General features: G+C 41.9%; 1 pseudogene; it reads left to right on the forward strand.

Moving 5' to 3' along the window:
• The window catches only part of LOC103609986, a 1,895-nt pseudogene extending 636 nt beyond the window's left edge, over nt 1–1,259 (forward strand).
• Nucleotides 1,260–6,051: the final 4,792 nt, after the last annotated feature.

Raw genomic sequence — 6,051 nt, forward strand, 5'->3', positions numbered from 1 at the left:
CAACAAAGAACCATCAAAAAATTTGAGAAGGAGGCTGTTGATATGGGTAAGGGCTCCTTCAAGTATGTCTGGGTTTTGGATAAACTGAAAGCTGAGTTCGAGCATGGTATCACCTTTGACAACTCTCTGTGGAAATTTGAGACCAGCAAGTATTATGTGACTGTCTTCATTAAAACATGATTACAGGCACATCTCAGGCTGACTGTACTGTCCTGATGGTTGTTGCAGGATTTGGTGAGCTTGGAAGCTGGTATCTCCAAGAATGGGCAACCCTGTGAGCATGCTCTTCTGGCTTACACACTGGGTGTGAAACAACTGATTGTTGGTGTTAACAAAATGGACTCCACTGAGCCACCTTTTAGCCAGAAGAGATACAGGAAACTGTTAAGGGAGTCAGCACTTACATTAATAAAATTGGCTGCAACCCCAACATAGTAGCATTTGTGCCAATTTCTGGTTGGAATGGTGACAACATGCTGGAGCCACGTGCTAATAAGCCTTGGTTCAAAGGATGGAAAGTCACCCATAAAGTTGGCAATGCCAGTGGAACCACAATGCTTGAAGCTCAGGATTACACCTTGCCACCAACTCATCCAACTGACAAGTCCTTTCATCTGCCCCTCCAGGATGTCTATAAAATTAGTGGTATTGGTACTGTCCCTGTGGGCTGAGTAGAGACTGATGTTCTCAAACCTGGCATGGTGGTCACCTTTGTTCCAGTCAGTGTTACAACTGAGGTAAAGTCTGTTGAAATGCACTATGAAGCTTTGAGGGAAGCTCTTCCTGGAGACACTGTGGGCTTTAATGTTAAGAATGTGTGTGTCAAAGATTTTCATCATGGCAAAGTTGTTGGTGACAGCAAAAATGACCCACCAATGGAAACAGCTGGCTTCACCGTTCAGGTGATTATCCTGAACCATCCAGGCCAAATCAGTGCTGCCTATGCCCCTGTACTGGATTGTCACACAGCTCATATTGCTTGCAAGTTTGCTGAGCTGAAGGAGATTGATTGATGTTCTGGTAAGAAGCTGGAAGATGGCCCTAAATTCTTGAAATCTGGTGATGCTGCCATTGTTGGTATGGTTCCTGGCAAGCCCATGTGTACTGAGAGCTTCTCTGACTATCTTCCTCTGGGTCATTTTGCTGTTTGTAATTTGAGACAGACAACTACTGTGGGTATCTTCAAAGCAGTGGACAAGAAGGCTGCTGAAGCTGGCAAGGTCATCAAGTCTGCCCAGAAAGCTCAGAAGTTTAAATGAATATTATCCTTCATACCTGCCACCCAAGTCTTGATCAGTCGTGGGAGAATGGTCTCAGAACTGTTTATCTCAACTGGCCATTTAAGTTTAATAGAAAAAGTCTGGTTAATTATAACAATACATTGCAAAACCTTCAGAAAGAGAGGAGAATGTTTTGTGGGCCATTTTTTTTATGTGGCAGTTTTAAGTTATTAATTTTTAAAATCAGTATTTTTTAATGGAAACAACTTGACCAAAAATTAGTTACAGAATTTTGAGACCCATTAAAACAAAGTTTAGGTCTGGCCCGGTGGTGCACTGCTACAGTGTGCCGCTTGGGAGAGCGGCGGTGCTCCCGCCGAAGGTTTGGATCCCACATACAGACCGGTTCCCGCTCACTGGCTGAGCGAGGTGTGGGCACAACACCGAGGGTTGCAATCCCGTTGCTGGTCCCGGTCCAGTACGGNGTACGGGCGCAACACTGAGGGTTGCGATCCGTTGCCGGACACGAAAAAAGACAAAAAGGAAAAAAAAAAAAGAAAACAAAATTTAATGAGAAAAAAAAGATGAGTTTTCATATGAAAATAATATAACGTCAGGTTTACATGTAATATGACAAAATAGAAATTACCAATGGCAAAATAGGAAAATATGCCATTTTATTCAGTAAAAGAAATTAATAAATCTTTTTTTTGAAGTACAATGTCCCTCCTATTCTTTATTAAACCATATAAATTTTAAAGAAACCAGGATCTGCATGGACATAAAATTGGTATACGTTCTATATTTCATAAGTATTAAATTTTGAATCCAAAGTCAAGTGCTGCATGTAGTAATATTCAGTAAATTCTTTATAAATGTGTAAATTAAACTTTAAAGGAGATAAATATTAATATCATGTATTCATTGCCATTTGAATTTTCTCAAATCACTTATTAATTATCCTTTCTATGGATTTAATTTTTATTCAGAATATCTTATAGAATATATCATGTTGGACAAAAAAAAATTATGTTTAAAGGTAGACGGTCCCAGATATTTGTAACGTCAACATTTGCCATCATTGTGAATCAATTCCAGTAGCTCATTTCAGTAGTAGATATCTCAAGGGGTAAGTGGAAATGAGAAGCAAATTAAACGTAACCGGCTTTGTATTTCACAGCACTCTCGTTCAAATATTCTACATATAAATGCTTCATGTTGCTCTACTACGAGGGAATAAATGTCAGTATAAGTAAATATGCAAGAGTGTGAATCTAAATCTGGCTTGTACAGACACATTATTGAGAATATGGTAACACCAAAATAAATTACTTTTTAAAATAGGAACAAAGGAGATGTTTTTCCTTCCATAAAGGAATGACAATAAAACAATCTCTCAGTGGTTTCTCTCCTGTATTAAGAAAAGTAAAAATGAACAAGCATGTACAACTTTTAAAATAACTTTTAATATCTGCAGTATTTTACAAAATGCTCTGCTACATAAATGCATTAAGTGTACTATTTTGTTTAACAATATTTTACTGTTGTTCTCTATTACATCTCCAGGACAAAATCTTTAAGGTCGGTGTGTTAAAAATCTTGAATCCCAACCACTGTAACTTGCATTTTACAGATAAGGGAAATAAGATGCAGATGGCCTTCAGTACCTTGATCAAAGTCACATATTTTATGTGTAGATGATCCAGGCAAGCTCATAGTACTGCGAATTGAATATTCTTTCCCATACCTCAAAGCTGTCATGCTGTTGAATTCAAAACATTATTTCATACAGGTTTCTGAAAGGATCTAGTTTCTTTCCTAAGAAACTGCTTCTCTATCTAGGGAGGGCAACACCTTGGGTTTATTATAGCATATGATGCTAACTATTCAAAAACCTGAGAGTGGTTTAGAAATAGAGGGCAGGTAGGTAAGTCCATGCTTAAGAGCCTAGCTTCACATACCATACACAAATACTGATAGTCAACTCTGTACTCCATAAATATGTATAATTAAAAATAAATAAATGAATTAAAAACAAAGAGTCTAGCCTCTACCACAAATGGGTGAAGAATCTGAAATGCTAAAAAAGCATCCCGGAAAGAATATTTGAGAGTTACCAAATCCTTTTTTAAAAAATGTCTTTGTGGCTGGGGATTTAGGTAGGTTACATGCAAAAATATTTAATTTACCTGGTGGATCTTTAATGCGGAGTCCTAATATCTCACTCACATGACTCCAATACATTTACACAAATTTTATCTTATTAACAGTGAACTATATAAAGAGGTAAATCCGTTTTAATCCCCAAAACACCAAACATGCTAGACTTTCTACTTCACCTATTTGAAGGTCTGTTATTGGAAGCTGGGAGGAAAATGGAGTTGGTTTGGTCAGGCCCTCTCACCTCACATCGGGTTGGGTATGATTCAGCACATCTGTTGTAAACAAGTTGCATGGGAGTAGAGTTAGTGTGCATGTGCACCTGTGTACCCCTTGGCTTGCCGTCATTTTTGTATACCTTCAGTATGGAAGGCAATGGCTTTGAACCACAGGGCAGCAGAGCTCACATCTAAAAATAAAGCATGTCCACGTTGCCAGTGGCTGCTCAGGTTTTTCTTTCAGTTACCTGGCTCAGGACCTACACAAGATGGGGTAGAGTAGTCTGTGATCCAGCCTCACAATTGGTGTAGTTTTGGCAGGACGAGCAGGTAAGGGAGCCATGAGCCCCTCGGGAGGGGGAGGAGATGTGGCTTCCCCCAAGCAAGTGGTACCTGGTGGCAGTGTTCCTGTAGAACGGGGCTCCACTGGAAACATGGGACCAAGTGGATGGTCCCCCAAGAGCATAGAGGAAGCTCTCAGGGTATTGAGCTCCTTGGTGAGAGATGATGAGTCCCAGAGAACGGCTGGCGTTGTGGTTTGCTGTACTGTGAGACAACATGGACCGGGTACTCTATGAGGCAGCACGGCAAAAGGCAGACATGCTGGAGAATGAAGTACAGTGACAGGTCACCCCCATTCCTGAAGCTGAGGACGATGGCAACCCTGAGGGTAGGTTGGGAGAATTTGTGCATCTTCTTGCATGACCTGCAGTGCATCAGAAAATGAACCCCTAGTTGTTTGGCTCCCATGGCTGTGGGACTAGGGGTGGATGATAAGTGTACAGTGTTTGTTAGCATCGGTGGACACTGGCACAGAAGGTAACATAATACATGGCAGCCCAGATAAATTTCCAGGGGCCACAGTGAGTGTTGATGGCTATGGAGGACATTCTATTACAGTCAAAGCTGTGTCTTTGCTGTTGAGCATTGAACAATTGCCCCCTCGTGTATATACTGTGTATGTATCGCCAGTAGCTGAACACATCTTCGGTATAGACGTACTTTATGGGTTACACCTGTGAACAATGATTGGAGAATTCCAGCTGTGGATATGGACAGTAAAGCCTGTGCTGCGGGGACACATCAAGCATGATCCACAGGTGTTACCCAAGCCAAGGCATGTGGTCAATGTGAAACAGTACCGCCTGCCTGAAGGACATGCAGAGATAGGTGCCACTATCTTGGAGTTGGAGAAGGTTGGCATTATTCATCCTGCACCTAGTCTTTTAACATCCTGGTATGGCCAAAGAGAAAACCTGATGGTACTTGGAGGATGACTGTGGACTATCGGGAACTGAACAAAGTAGTGCCTCCTTTGCATGTGGCTGTGCCTTCAGTTCACAACTTGATGGATCAGCTGATGACTCAACTAGGAACTTATCATTATGTATTGGACCTTGCAAATGCTTTTTTCTCTATTCTGATCTCAGCTGATAGCCAAGATCAATTTGCCTTCACCTGGGAGGGAAGGCACTGGACTTTTCAGGTGTTACTCCAAGGCTAACTGCATAGCCCAACCATCTGTCATGGTTTAGTGGCTGGAGACCTAGCCAGGTGGACTATGCCCAGTAAGGTTACAGCGTTACATTACATAGATGATGTCTTACTAACCTTTGATTCTCTTGCAGATTTAACCAAAGCAGCTTCAATGCTGCTAGGTCATTTGGAACAATATGAGTGGGTTGTATATAAGGGTCTTACCCTCTGGATATGTACTTGGAAATATCAGTGATGGCTGGTAGGGGACAAGCCATGTGGCAAGAATTATGGGAATTAGGACATGGAAAGGAAGTAAATCTTTTTCATGTTGCAGGACATTCCCCCTTAACCAGTCCAGGCAATGATGAAGTTGATGCACTGTCTAATTAAGATGGCTGGAGAGAGCTCCAGCAGCTGATGTAGCTGGGTGGCTACACTGGAGAATGCAGTATGCTGGCTGCAAGACTGTGTGGTCAGTGGCTCACTGGGTGCCACAGAAACCCGAGAAAGAATGCCCCTGATGGGCAGATGTACCCTTGATGGGTCGCTGGGTGCTGCATGCAGATAGGCAGAAAACCCAAGAGGAGGATGCTCCTAACATGGTGGCAGGTGGATCTTGTGAGGTCACTGGCAAAGTCAGAGAATGTTAGGGATATCTTCACAACCATTGAAACAGCTACTGGTCTTCTGTTTGTATGGTTTAGAAAGGCCCTAGGCCAGGTAAGCACTGTTAAGGTGTTGAATAGCCTTATGGCCATGTACAGTCAGCCCCTCGTCATAGAAAGTGATGATGGAACCTACTTTACTGGACATGAATTACAGAAGTGGGCTTCTCAGTTGTTTATTCAGTGGAAGTTACATGTGCCATATCATATACCCAGGCAGCAGGAATGATTGAGCAGTATAATGGTCTTCTAATAAAGGGACTAAGGCTATCTACCCAAACCCCATCACTGAAGGTGCAGTCATGACAG

This window comes from Galeopterus variegatus, unplaced genomic scaffold, assembly GCF_000696425.1.
Source record: "Galeopterus variegatus unplaced genomic scaffold, G_variegatus-3.0.2 Scaffold10414, whole genome shotgun sequence".
NCBI lineage: Eukaryota > Metazoa > Chordata > Mammalia > Dermoptera > Cynocephalidae > Galeopterus > Galeopterus variegatus.